Source organism: Arvicanthis niloticus, chromosome 25, assembly GCF_011762505.2.
Source record: "Arvicanthis niloticus isolate mArvNil1 chromosome 25, mArvNil1.pat.X, whole genome shotgun sequence".
In the NCBI taxonomy this organism is placed as follows: domain Eukaryota; kingdom Metazoa; phylum Chordata; class Mammalia; order Rodentia; family Muridae; genus Arvicanthis; species Arvicanthis niloticus.
This window is the reverse complement of record NC_133433.1, coordinates 9,046,443-9,061,369: the sequence shown is the minus strand read 5'-3', so window position 1 is coordinate 9,061,369 and position 14,927 is coordinate 9,046,443. Positions and strand designations below refer to the sequence as shown.

At 42.6% G+C, this 14,927-nt stretch overlaps 1 protein-coding gene across 6 annotated transcripts in view; it reads right to left on the bottom strand.

Annotated features, from left to right (window-relative positions):
• The window catches only part of Klhl32 (kelch like family member 32), a 219,375-nt gene extending 205,419 nt beyond the window's left edge, over positions 1 to 13,956 (bottom strand). For 5 of the 6 annotated variants that reach the window (XR_013107284.1, XM_076924068.1, XM_076924069.1 and 2 more), the window contains exon 1: positions 13,570 to 13,932. The gene's annotated coding sequence lies outside the window, so the exon portion shown is untranslated. Of the gene's footprint in view, positions 1 to 13,569 lie in introns of all 6 variants that reach the window. The other variant, XM_076924066.1, reaches the window with a different exon arrangement.
• Positions 13,957 to 14,927: the final 971 nt, after the last annotated feature.

Here is a 14,927-nt window from a genome sequence, read left to right as displayed (position 1 = left end):
ATTCCAGTGAGGCACAGTGCTAGAAAGAACGGAAGTTGTACATACACAGGTAAAGCCTACTGGCTGTATAAAAAGCTATAGATAACAAACTGGATCCTGGTAACAGCTTCGCAGCCCGCCATGTTTGCTGAGAACTGTTGAACTGAACTATTTGCAATGGAGATGTTCTGCTACCCAGAAAGGTGTAAGGAAGTGTTAAAAGTTTTGAGGAAAAGTAAACAGAAAGCAGAATGCAGGGTAGAGGAATGAGGAGGTGGGAAGATTGCAACTTAAAATAGAAAGTGACATTTGAGCAAAGACCTGAAGGTGAGGCATTGAGCCCAAGGTAGACAGCTGAGCAGCTGGTACTGCAAGCTGAGAGAACTCGGCACTATGCTGCACCGGTTCTAGAGGAGATGATGGGGAGAACAGAGGCACAAGGGACAAATAATGTAGGCAATACTAGTTCTTGGGATAGAGTCTGTTACAGTTTTTAACAATGACATAACAAAATTTAACTCAGCTATCTGATATCACTTTGAGAAGGTTGACGGGAGGCAGAGGGGCTCCCCATTTCACAAGTGGGGACTCCCCATTTCACAAGCAATGATGTTCACTAAGGGAAAGCCATGGTGGTGGGAGCCATGATAAATGGACAGATTCCATGTACACGCTGAGGGAAGTGGCAAGAACTGCTCAAATTATAGGATGCGGGATGAAAATCATAAGAGAGGAAAAAAAAACCCTAAGGATTATTCTAGGTGTGGGGCATAACCCCCTAAAAATGGGGAAGAGCTAGATGAATAAAAGGAATAAAAGGAAACCTAAAGCAAGTACATGGAATTTGCTAAGTTATATATCAATTAGTTTTGGTGTGTTTCTTCTGAACACCACCTTCATGAGCTGAGCGTGGTGATGCATGCCTTTAATCCCAGCACTCAGGGGGACAGAGAGAGGCAGATCTCTGTGAGGCCAACCAGGTCTACATAGCAAGTGCCAGGCCACCTACAGCTAAATAATAAGATCCTTCTTATTTCAAAAACAAAAACACAACAAAAGAATAAGTTTCCCTATAGAATAAGTTTCCTTCTGACACATTCAGTAAGTGCTACCTTAGGGAAATCAATGGCTATACAAAATGCAGAAATGCCCACTTAAATCCCTGAACCTTAGGCTTCTTTTTCCTCATGGGACTGCTGCACCCCTTCCTTTCTCATCACGCCTTATATTTATAATGACATTAGACTTCATGTGTTTGGAAAGGTCTCAGTGCTGGCTCAGGAACCCCAAATAAACATGCAGCAACACCAAATGGCATCCTCTCACCCCTCAGCAAGCTCCTTAAAGACATGGCGAAGCTGAGAAAGGGCTCACACAGGAAAGGGGAATCCACACAGGAACACTGGACAGCTCCGTAAAAAGCACCAGATGCAAGGTTAATCTGCTTTGTGATTTGCATCTCAGGAGAAAGACAGGATGAAGATGGGAAGATTGAAATGGCCTTCTTCTGTATTAGTTTAAACCACACCTCCGCCATTTCATGATATAAAGTAGAATCCTTTCTCACCCTTCTAAGTGTTTTCATGTGTTCCATTCTTGCTCATTTATTCAGTACATTTGGCTACTGGGCCCTGTGTGGTCGTTATTATTAATGTGCAAGTTAGAAATACCCATTAGGCTCGGCAGCTGTGCCCATGGATATTGCGTCCTATAATTTGGCCCAGATGGCCAAAAAGATGATTTGAGCAGAATGGTTGCTGCTGATCCCTTAATGAGAAAGCAGCCTGGAAATCAAGGATGTAAATGATGGTTCACAGTTTCTCCTCTGTTCTCGCTCATTGCCTCTTATTTCTCCTTCGGCTGTCCTTGCCACAGATGGAAAACTCCAGCTTAAGCTCCATACATGCCACGTTACAGAACAGAAATATGACTTAAGTAAAAATAATTCCAGGTCAGAAATGGTGTTCCTCATGTCAAAATGTTTTCCTTCAATGAAAAAAACAAACAAAACCAGTAAGCATTAAAACATTCCTGTAAGACTAGTGTTTGTTTACATGTTTGTACTTAATACAATGAAAGTCACCACTCATGACAACAGTTGGAACAGTGATTTAGTCCCCAGGGACAAAGACACATGTAACATCCACTTGCCATCACACAACCATACCAAAAAAAAAAAAAAAAAAAAAAAAAAAAAAAAAAAAAAAAAGACTTTTAGAAAGTTCCAGTCTCCAATATCTCACCAAGTATACTCTGGATAATTTCTGTGACTGTCTGAAATTCATTTCCTTTCATCGGTAGTCTAATAGCAAAGATTATTTTTTTCTTTTTCGTAACTGTGTCTGTGTGTTTCACAATTCTGTATCGCCTCAAAATGTGATTATTCAGAACATACATTTTGAGGCTTCAACAAAACAAAAAAGCAAACTACAATCTCAAAATTGGAAACTGCTCCCAAAATGCTGCTGTAACTATGCTATCCCACAGCACTTCACGACCGACCTGCTAGTCAATGACTTGTAACACTGCATCCACTGCAGAGATAACACTCTCCAGCTGGCTTATATAATACTACATAATCACCATCCATGCAATAAAACCAAAATAGAAACAGAATAAAAGCCATTTGATTTTATCTCACACAGAAACGTGTGTCTCAAAAACCAATCTAATCACCATCCAGATAACATAATGATATTTACATGAATGTTCTCTGCAGCAATCTGGCTGCTAAGTTGTTCAGACATGTGAGGAGAGAAATAATAACCTGTTTCACAGTGATGATGTTAACAACACATGACTTCAGACCCAATGGGGCACCTGATTGATACTGGCTGCCTGAGTATCTAGAGATCTATATGACTAGTTCAGCCTATGGTGGTGGTGTTGGTGGTGGTGGTGGTGGTGGTGGTGGTGGTCTGAATGACCAGAAAAAAAAAGATCTGGGTAGCAGGGTCAATCCAGGAGATGTAGGAATAAGAAAAGAGTGTACACAAGCCCTGCACCAGCTGAAGCCACCCAAATCTCAGGATGGATGGCTGAGATGATGGTGAAGTCCTGAAGCTAGCCAAGAGCAATTGATAGCTACCAGGTGAGGGAGAATCAAATTGGTGCAAGGATGCAGTCCCAAGAAGCCACCCATACTCCGGTAGATGGTCCTCTACCCAAGCATACACAAACAGTACAAAGTGGACTCGGTGGCTTAAAACAGAAACAAACAAACAAACAAACAAAAAGCACATGAAGTAGGGAAAGAAACTCGGTCAGGGGGTGGGAGGGACTGAGGTGGAAGGAATCAGGGTAGACTTCTTCAAAACACATCATATGCGTGTATGAAATTCTCAAACAATAAAAAACAGAAGCTGACTGTGTGCAAGTTGCCATGCCCAACAGTGATTCCCAAGTTAGACCCCCTTGTAGAACCACTTGAAGTGTTTTCAATACACAAATGATTCTATACCAATATAGATTCTAACACAGCATCTATAGAGTATATATAAATTATATAGAGCGTATCCAGGGACCTTGTTTCAATGCATCCCTGACTCACTCTGAAGGTCAGCTTGGTCCTAAACTTCACACTGGATTTCTCTCTAGAAAGCTGGTAAATATATCATTCTATAAAGCAATGATTAGTCAGAAGTTAACAGAGTACTTACTTCATATTTTATATTAACAAAATTATTTATTTTAACATAAAGGGCATACATAAGTTGATTTCTATAAGGAATAATGGGAAAACAGTATGACTTCATTATTCCAACAAAAAGGAAGCAGTGGAGGGTTTGCTCCAAGTCTTTGTCCAGGATGGAGCTTACCTGGCTCTCTAGACTAAGCCAACTAGGCCCACCCGAGTCTCCCTCTGCTCCCCAGAAAAAAACTATGACTAGCAAGGGGCTGTGGACTCTGTCCAAGAACCCAAGCAACCATAGATGGGAAAGCCTTAAGGCAAATGCCTCATTAACTGTGGTCCTTTTCTCTGGAAACCTTGACAGCCCAGCAACAAATGACCTGCAAACTGGCCAGCACTGACAGAATAATGTGAAACAGAGTACGGACCTGGCGGTCTGAGGAGGATTACGATGTCAGACAAAGGGAATTTATCATAAAGTCATAACATGATACTAAGACTCACACATTAGAATTTTAGTAAAAAGCCAAGCTAAATGCTGTATTTTAAAAAGGCTCACACTGTGTGGTGAGTTTCTCAGATGGCATTTCGTCAATTAAGAAAACCCATCTGTAGCTGACAGTAAATACCCTCAAGAAACGAGAAACGGCTGTCACTTAAAGCCAGTACCAATAAGTCATGCCCAAATAAAACCAGATTGTAGGTAAGTAATGTTTTCATAGATGAGAAGCCCAAAATTACTTAGGCTTTGAAATTACAAAATAAAGTAAAAATAAAAAAAATTTAAAAAGGAAAAAGGAAAGGGAAAGGGAAGAAGGGGAAGGGGAAGAAGGGGAAGAAGGGGAAGAAGGGGAAGAAGGGGAAGAAGGGGAAGAAGGGGAAGAAGGGGAAGAAGGGGAAGAAGGGGAAGAAGGGGAAGAAGGGGAAGAAGGGGAAGAGGAAGAAGGGGAAGAAGGGGAAGAAGGGGAAGAAGGGGAAGAAGGGGAAGAAGGGGAAGAAGGGGAAGAAGGGGAAGAAGGGGAAGAAGGGGAAGAAGGGGAAGAAGGGGAAGAAGGAGAAGAAGGGGAAGAAGGGGAAGAAGGGGAAGAAGGGAAAGAAGGGAAAGAAGGGGAAGAAGGGGAAGGGGAAGAAGGGGAAGAAGGGGAAGGGGAAGAAGGGGAAGAAGGGGAAGGGGAAGAGGAAGGGGAAGAAGGGAAAGGGGAAGGGGAAGGGGAACAATCAGGCATGTAAGTTAAGGACATCAGACTAGGAAAGACTAGATAGTATTCTAGGTTAACTAAAGGGTCTGCATTGCTATGCCTGCCCTATGAGCAGCATTGTCAAGGCGTCTTTCACAAAATACCAAATGAAGAAGCAAGTCAAAGAGACACTCCAGCAAAATTAATCTCCTCAAATCAGATCATTGCCTCAATTTTAAACCTTAATTTCCAAAACAATCATATCTCTCCTAGAGAGGAGCTGAAAACAAAAGCATCCTTTCTGCATTTCCAGTAGGCTGTTTCCTTGCTAGTACCATTTTATAAATTTGGTGGTTTGTGTATTTGACATAAACAAAAGACCCACACTTTTATCTTTGGGCTCCAACCTTAACCACAATCCTCACCTTGCTGTAATTAGCATATCCTACATAACCCCAGCACTAGGGATGTAGAGGCAAGCAAATCTCTATGAGTTCTGGGTCAGCCTGGTCTACTTAGTGAGTTTCAGATCAGACAGGGCTACATAATGAGACCCTGGTCTCAAAAATGAACAAACAAAAAAAATCTGTATTTGCAAAGAAACTGTAAAGAAGTTTATTTGCCAAAGGTTGTTTATGTCCTTTTTAAATTTTATTTATTTTATGCATATGAGTGTTTTGTCTACATGGAAGCACCAGCTGCATGTCCGGTGCCCTCAGAGGCCAGAAGAGGGTATTAGATCCTTTGATGCTAGTGTTGCAGACTGGTGTGATCTGCTCTGTAGGTGCTGTGAATCAAACCCAGGTCCTCTGCAAGAATGAGTACTTTTAATCTCTCAAGCCTCTTTATTTTTATCTTTGAAACAGGGTCTATATATCCTAGATGGTCTAAACTCACTATATAGAGAAGGGTGGTCTTGAACTTCTAATGTCACTGCCTCTGGAGTGCTGGAGTGAGAGGCAGCCATCACTACCTATTTGGGTAGTGCTGGGGACTGAACACAGGGCATCAAGCATGCTAGACAAGCATCCTAACAACTCAGCAATATCTCCAGTCCAAATGATCATTCTTATCATTAACCATTTCCTATAGCTTTCTTATTTTAGGTACATAAACTACTGTTACTTAAAACTCCCCAAAATGTAACAATGAAACTCTAACATTTGTAAAACCCTGGAGTAAATGAACACAGGCACAGTAGATACAGACAGGGCACATCTTTTCCTCGGGGACATATCTCACAGTCCACTCGATGATGAAAACAGAACGTGGCTTGGCCTGTGGGTTCCTAAAATGTATTGCTAAGGCAACTTCCTTCGAATGTTCTTAGCAATCACTACTACAAAGGTCACCAGTGTGCTGGATTTCTAGCAGATCCCAACTGTTGTCTGCCTTGACCCCAAACCCATAAACTGGGCAGTAACGTTTGAAAGAGTCAAGGCACACGCCAGCCTCATTTGTATTCCCAAGTCAACAAGACCCAACGGATGTGTAAAATGCGAAAAATTACTGCACCCCCTTCAAAGATGAGGGATTCCTATCTGAAGGGCTGGGAACAAAAAGAAAGTAGTGATGGAGAGAAAATGTCAGACCTAAGCAGAAAGTGTTCTCTAGGGGAAGAGAGTAGTCCTGAGACTTGACAGAAAACTTGAGGACTTCTTTTCTTTGAGCTGGCAAGTTTATGACCTTTTCATAAATTTTACGTACTCCAGCATGAAAGGAAATCTCTAGTTGTCTAGAAAAATGTAAACAACCAGAACCTGAGTCGCAGAAAGGCCAGAGATCTACCCTTGCCAGGTACTGCTGTGGTGTTTACAGATGGGGACCCACCCAGAGCTATTGCAGTATTTTCCTCCTTTTCCTGGGATGCAGGAATTAGCAAGCCACATCACTACATAGAGAGAACAATGCCATTAACCCCAGGGTATGTTCCTTTCCCTAGAAGGGGGAGAGCTCACCCAAGCAGCACCCTGGGGACTCTGTTCCTCGCTCAAAGATGGCACTCGGGCCTAATAATGAAACATTTTTTACAAGGTGTGTGAAACTTAGGAAGTTGAAAGGTAGAGCAAGGTATTGGCACAGGGAGGGGACTGATAAGGTCTGGGTTTTTGTTGTGTGGCGGATTGTGTTACATGGTGCACTTCGTACTTCATAATTTGAGGATAGCCCTGTGAAGTGCTTTCAGAACGATCTTTATTAGATTCAACTGTTAGGGACTTTATCCTTAAAGCACCTTGAGGTAGGACCTTTGGGAGATAATCAGGATAAAATGAGATTATGACATAAGGGGCCCCATGATCGTGTTACCAGTCTTATTTTTTTACAAAGGGACACAAGAAGAGATGCTAGCTGTGCTACCACACGTGATGACCTTGACAGGATGTAGCAGAAAGAGCTTCACTGGATTTTGGTACCAGGCCATTAGACTTCTTAATCACCAAAATGTTAATTAAAGAAACCACGATTCTCTGTACATTACTACTTTGCTATATTCCATTATAGAAAAAAAAGATTAGGATAAGCTATAATGTGGGTGACAGAAATCCCATTATAAATGCAAAGCTGAGACGCAGAAGGGATGTCACTTAGTTGTGAATCTCAGAGCTCAAAAGTATCAGATTTAGTATCCAATCCAGGCTTCAAGACTATGATCTGCTTGTGCCAGTCTCCCTTGCACTTTCAATACTAAGACTAAAATAATAAATAGTACAGCTTCCAAGTGATGATTTTAAATGAGGTATCAGAATTTGTCATAAAAAAAAATTGCAGAATGCCTCCTCCACTGTTCTTATTGTCTGTGCCATTAGCATCAAATGTGTTCCCACAGAAGCAGTCAGCTAGGATGGAACCGCTTATCCCATCAATATCCTAAATCAGTTGTTCTGTCAGGGTAGCGATGAGGGCGGTGGTCCTGCTCATTTACTGGAGCTGGCTCATCTGAGATGGAAAGTGGAATCTATTATGCCTCAAATAAATGTGTAGGGGAACATTGAGAATCCATAAAAACTGCCAAAGATTTTCCTTTTCTTCATTTAAAAAACAGTCTTCTCAGGCTGGGGATGACAACCTCCTGAAGGAAAAAGCTATTTTAGACAGATGTACATTTCCTGATGCTTTCCCCATATGCGGAGCTGATGTGCTTCCAAGTTGAGTTTGTGAGACTGTTACTTTATATTGCATTTTTGAAAAAAAAAAAAAAAAACTTCACCAAAATGTATAGTGCCATATATGTAAATCAAGAAATTAAATGCATCAGTGCACACAGTGTGCGTATGAAACAGGGCAGGGACAAATTAAGGATAAGATGAAGATGAAGAATAAGGGACAGGGACAGTGCTTCCCCTGCTCAGCAAATCTTGGGCAACCACTTCACAAGGCAGGACTGGAAATTTAAAAAAAGAACCCAGATAGAAATGCCAAGACCAGGAAAAAGATTAATGAAATTCACTCCATCTGCTAATTCCCAATAAGGGAACATAAAATGTTCTGGGGTAAATTCTGAAAACAAACTGCAAACTGGAAGAAGTGTTGAACCAAGAGCATGGTGTGAGAAAGTTCACACTATCTCCATGGTCACCAAAAAAGCCTAGTTTACTAAGAGGCTCTTTGTGAGATAGCTCATAATATTGTCCTTTCCTTAGCATGTGTGAAGGGAAACTGGTCACATGGGCTTACACTGTCCTTAATGGAAATCAGTCCCTCTAATCTGAACTGAGTCCCTGACGCTTGTGCAAGACTCAAGCTTTGATGACATTTGCTGTTTTACTTCGCCATCATTGGCAGCCCTCATAGCCAGTCGCTGATGCAGTGCGTAAATCCATGTGTAACTTCCACAGACTATCACCCATCTTTCAGGTCTCCATTATAACAATGATAACCCTGCTGCGATCCAAACAGGCATTTGCAGGTCACTAAAGCTTCCCTTCTAGATTTGAACACAGCTATTCTGATCCTTCAGGAGAACAGGCATGAAGCTGATACGCAGCTCACAATTCTCCTTACTTGTCCCACAGATGAGATTTGCCTTTCTTCAAAATACGCTGAACATTGCACTCTTGATCTGAAGGCTGGGGAGAAAGACCAGTCAGAAAGTGTGTCCTTGCTTTGCACAACCAGGAGCATCTGAATCCAGAACCTGAACACTCATGCTTTAAAAAGCAGTGCATTCATCTAATCCCACGGGGGAGGTGCAAATAATAAGAGGATCCTTGGGGCTTGCACATAGCTAGCTTTTCTGACCTAGCGAGCTTCAAGGTCACTGGCGAACCTTCTCTCAAAAAATATGGTGGGTGAGGAGTGACAGAGGAAGACTTCTGACCTACATGTATATACATGTACTTACTCCCACATCTGCACACATGAACACATGAACATGTACAAATGCACACATACACACACTTATATATACCACAGTACCAAAATCTGTGACCCTCCCAGTAGAACATATTAGACTTCATTATTTAATTTACTGGAACCTCTCATTGCATTTATGAAATTTATTATTATTTATGAAAAACAATCTGCTTATTTGTTCACCTCCATTGAATTCACATAAAATACTTACATATACTTTTTTCTCATTTTTACTTAGTTCATGAAGAATTGTATGCTGATCAAATTCATCCCGCTTTCACCAACTCCTTCCAGATTATTCCTTCTCGACTCACCCACTTTTGTATCATCTTTAAACAACAACAACAACCAAAAGCTATCCAGTACAGTTTGTGCCCCTATATATTCTCGGGCAACAATATCATAAAGGAAATTAGATATCCATCACGTGATGTAAAAATATAGACTTATCATAATAATTGACAAGAAAAAAAAATTGCCAGATCTACAGACAGCCCAATGCTTGGTTGGTCCCTTGCCTCCAGGGCTTTTAATAAGTGGGTAGTAGACATGGATTGCCCTCCAAGTTTACAATGCCTCCCCCAATCTCTTTCAGCAACTTGCCTCCCATCCCAGTTCCCTCTTCTAGATCTTGGTCACATGTTTCTTCCCCTGGCTTTCACCATCCTTTCATCTACAATGAGCTCAGCGCTTCAGCTCCTACTAGTGCTATCCTCTACGTTCTATTGCTAAGACAAATTCCCAGCCTGGAATAATACAGTTCCGCTATAGCTTTAACACATAACTGTATCAATTTTATAATTCTGTATATTGTGTATATTCTGTAACCTCTGCTTGGCAACTAAGGACAAAGGGAACACAAAGAGCAAAGAAAAGTTAATGGCTTAAGTTTTCCTTTCATGGTTCTAGTTCCATATTCTTCATCTATAACATGGTAATAAGGCAGCACTTTATGTACAGTGTATATCCAGCAGGAGACGGATGCAAAGTAGCGTGTAACACAAAAGGGGGCTCAAAACAATGCCTCTGGAAGCAATATAATGTGTGTTCTGAGTCCTAGGGAAAGATATGAAATCTCCAGAGGACTCAGGACATTGTTAGAATACCCTTCAGCATCTTATAGTATTCTGAGATATCTTAATGACTTAACATCTTAATAGAAAGTATGCTTCAAAAACCTACAGTGCCCCCCACCCCCTCTTTAAGCAAGATTTTATTCTACTTCTGCAATGAGACTACAGAGATTGGTTCCTGGACCTTCCACAAATATAAGATGTGTGGATGCTTGTCCCTTAGGCCACAGCATTTGCATACAGCCTAGACATATCCTTTGCATATCTTAACTACCTCTAGAAAGTTCTAACACCTAACACAGTGTCAATGCATGTAACCAACTGCTATGCTGGCATTGACTAGGAAGGGTGACAAGGGAAGGAAGTCCCACATGTGAAGTACAGACACCATTACTGTTCCAAATACTTTTTATCTGCAGTTGGTTCCTAGAACCTGTGCATACAGAAGGCCAATCATAATCAGCTGACTTTTTTATATACCTCTTAGTCCTGAATCAAGAAAAGAAAGGGCCAGGAACTCAAGACATTTCAAACTATATATGTCTTTGTTTCAACATATTCAACATTTTCATCAATAAGAGGTTTTGGCTTTTTTTGAGATCGAGTTTCTCTCTGTAGCCTTGGCTGTCCTGAAACTGACTCTGTAGACCAGGCTGACCTTGAACTGTCTCTGCCTCCTGAGTTCTGGGATCCACAGTGTGCATGGCCACTGCCTGGCTAACATGAGTACACTCTATACTCCTCTTCTTCTCTGAGGTATTATAGGAGATTCAGGAAACCGTGGACACAAACTGAACCTGTTGATTTAAGAATGGATGCAGAAAGCTGGGTGTTGTGGCCTGCTCTGTCCACAGATTGGGGTCTAGCAAGAGGGGGGGGGGGGTGGAAGAAGAGGGAGAAACTCGAAGAATGGAAAACAAACCAGAGGATCTGTAGTCAAGTCTCCTTTACTGGCTTCAACACACACAATTCCTACTCTACTACACCACCCTACTCCACTACTCACACTTTACAAGGAAATCCTGGGTATTTATAAGCACAAGCAGGAGAACACAGGTGAAAACATTTTACCACGTGCACCATACAGCTGGGGTTACTAAACAGCAAAACAAGCTATGTGGGATAAACAATATATTTATCAGAGTGTGCTTCAGCTGTTATAGGCTTTTGAAAACCAAGTCTTTCATCAGGGTATATGGTTCCAGATGGTTGCAAAGATGATCTAGCCGCTTTCTACTAAAGTCGGCTCCCAACAGCTGGGTATGCAGTGGGTCACACATTTGATGTCAGCAGTCAGGAGGCAGAGCCAACTGTATGAGTTCGAGGCCAGCTCTGCCCTACATAGTGAGTTCCAGGATATCCAAGGCTATGTAGAGAGACTCTGTCTCAAAACAACAAAACAAAACAAGAACAAACAAGCAAAAAGAATGGACGCAGGGCGTGACAGATGTAGTAATTTGCATCCCAGAACTGGATAGGACCTCAGTGCTTAAGGACTGTGCACCAGCAGGACACAGATGGCTCAAATACATTTTTTTTTTTTTTGGTTTTTCGAGACAGGGTTTCTCTGTGTAGACCTGGCTGTCCTGGAACTCACTCGGTAGACCAGGCTGGCCTCGAACTCAGAAATCCGCCTGCCTCTGCCTCCAAGTGCTGGGATTAAAGGCGTGCGACACCACCGCCCGGCTCAAATACATTTTTAATGTGGTCTTCACAGATTTTCTTTTTCAAAAAAAAATTAATTATAGTTTCATATAAAAAATACAGAGACTTCTGCTTTCCTTGAAAATCTGTACATTATTCCCACCTGGCCTTGACCTCTCCTTAATTTTAACTATCAACCACCAAAAAATATTTAATGAAAAAAAAAAACCTTGGATCCATAAAAGGTCTCCCTGACCCAGTGCCTCTGACTTACAAGGTTTAAATCTTGAATCCTTCAGCTATACAGTAAGAGCCCTGATTTGGCTTTATAGTGACTGTGAGGCTGCAGAAAGACATTACTGGGAAGTGCTTTCTAGACTGTAATGTCAATTGCTCTCCACCATTATTGTGAGACTCTGTGAGTCTCACAAACCCCTTTGCCTATTACCTGTCATTATTTGGCTTTCTCTTCCTCCCATTACCTTGATATTTGACAAAGCTCAAGATCTAAATTAAAGAATGTCATATGTTTCCCCTACTTAACAAGTAAAAAAAAAAACCAATATGAAAAGAAAGCAAAATGAAGTGTTGAATGCCACTGGATCTTTACTGTACTATTCTGTTTGTAATGATGGAATGGGATTAGCACAAAGTATAATTACTGCATTTCCGAAGTCTTCACGTTCACTCACTAAACATCTGAGAGGAAAAGAGAATTAAAGAAAAACCAACCCTAGTCAGTCCATGTATGAGGGGCTCCTGTGAGGTCAGGTGTCTGGCATCTTTCATGGGTCTCATCTTAGGAAAGGGTTCTTCTGTATTCCAGAAGAAAACAAAATTTTAACAGGAGCTTTGTTCTAGGACAGTAAGCCAGGGCAAGCATTCCATGCCTACCTTTATCAACACATAAATGAAGCTACAACTTCTAAGCAAGCAATTGGGTTGGAAGATGGAATTCCACAAATGGGCTGTATCGGACACAGAAATGTCAGAAAAGCTGTATGTCGTGAGTGTCATCTGTACTGTCACCTTAGAAATTCACAGGCGCTGTTCCCGTTCTGGTCAATTTACAACCCAAGAGCTCGCTGGTGTGGGAGCCACAATAAAAATCACCTGCCCTTACAGTTAATTTAATAGTAGTGATATGCAAAATAGAACTGGAAACAGAAGGAAAGGTCAGCTTCTAAATTGAATTTCTTTTAAGGTCACCAAAATGGTAGTAAATTACAATGTAGACTCAATCCATTGAAAAACTCATCTGATGGGTCCTTAAAAAAAAACCGCATACGCATAGTATACTGTCACTTTTTAAAAGTTGAATGAAACCACTGTCTGAATACAAATTAACGACTGCCAAGTTGCCACAAGGTCCTCAACGCACATACTATTCTTTTAAAAATCAAAATAAAAAGGATTTAAGAAATCATTTCTTCCAATATAAGTCCCAAGGCTGATGTTTAAACACGTCTCCTTGGCAACCAGAAAGCATAGTGCATACCAGGTTGGGGGAGGGGGTTGCAACTCTAGGTCGGTAGAATAAGTAACCGGAGTAGTAATTGCTCCCGCTAGACTACGTCAGCAGCAGAGGCTGCATCCTCTGAAATGCAACTCCAGGTCTCGCCGGGTCTGGCTCATCCGCAGCCTCCCACCCTCTCCCTTGGGTCTGCTGACACTAATTCCGAACCCGTCACAAGGAGAGAGACTGGCTTACCCGATGGAGGGGAGCAGTCTGTTGGGCTTGATACCCCAGGGGGCCGGCGGGCACCAGGCTCTCTCCGAGGCAAGACCGGTCTGCTTTCCCGGTTGACCCTGGGGAAACTGCAGCAGCTCCGTCTGCCCGGCCGGGGCTGCAGCAGTGATGATCGCGCGCTCTGGCGTGTGTGTGGATGCGAGCCGGTGTGCGCGCTAGCCCGCGCGCTCCCGAACTCCAGGGGCTGTGGGGAAGGACAGGGTCGTGTGGGCAGAAAGAGAAAGCCAGCCAGCCCCGCTGGTGGCGCGTGCTTCCCGGTTCGCTCTACTCCGCCAGCAGCCGGCCTCCAGCCACCCCTCGCAGCCGCTCCGCCCTCCTGCCGCTGCGCGCTCCCGCCCCGCCGCGGCCGGCGGCGACACGCGCGCTCCCCGGAAGTCCCCCTCTCCGCGCTCCCGCACCCAGGTACGCGCACAGCCTGCTGCTCCCGCAGGCCTCTGTCGCTAGTCTGGCCCAGACACTAAATCCTGGTCCCAGTCCTCCTAGGGCTGGAAGTGTCTGAGCCTGCAGGTGCCACCCCCACCCCCCACCCGGAGCGCGCTCCCCTGTCCCTGACTTGGCTGACTTATTCAGAGGCACTAACCCAGAATAGCGGGCTATGGCCTTCTGAGAATTCTTGTTAAAGTACCTTTGAGGATAAGTGTGGAGCAACTTTTTTAAGAAACCATAGCATTGCATGGGTAGCCTGATGTCCTGACACTGATGAATTGCCAGTCTTGGCGTAGCTGCTGGTCACTGTGTCTTTCCTGTAAGCACGCTGAGAAACTCACTTTTATGGAAAAGGAATACTTTTGATAAATGATACTGCGCCTCTGAATTGGAAACCTTGGTCCAATGTGAAGTCAAACCGCTAGAGTGGTAAACTTGAAATCGGAGAGAAATATTTAGTAAACATGAGTGATTTCAACTACTGCATGATTTAAAACATATCAAGGAATTCCATAAAATAGAAAGGTTTATGTTCTTCTACACCCTGGAGTTAGAGAGGTCTAGATCCATTTTGAGTTTTTAATTATTCTCAAACCAATGGTTCAGCCCTCATTTTCCACTTTTAGACCCACAAGACTTTTATATGTGTTTGGCCTTCTGAAACCTGCCTGACTCGGCACTTTAATACCACGATTTTCATATTGGACTTCAGGTCTGCTGATTTAACACTCCTGGACACCAGAGTATGTACAGAAAAAAGTATTACACCTGAATGCAAAGGTTACTGCTAGACTCTAGAATATTTCTTAAGCACCTGCTTTTTCATTTTATACTGGAAGCATTTTGAATCCAAAAATATTGACAATGGTGTCAAGACCTAAGCTGCTCTTTCT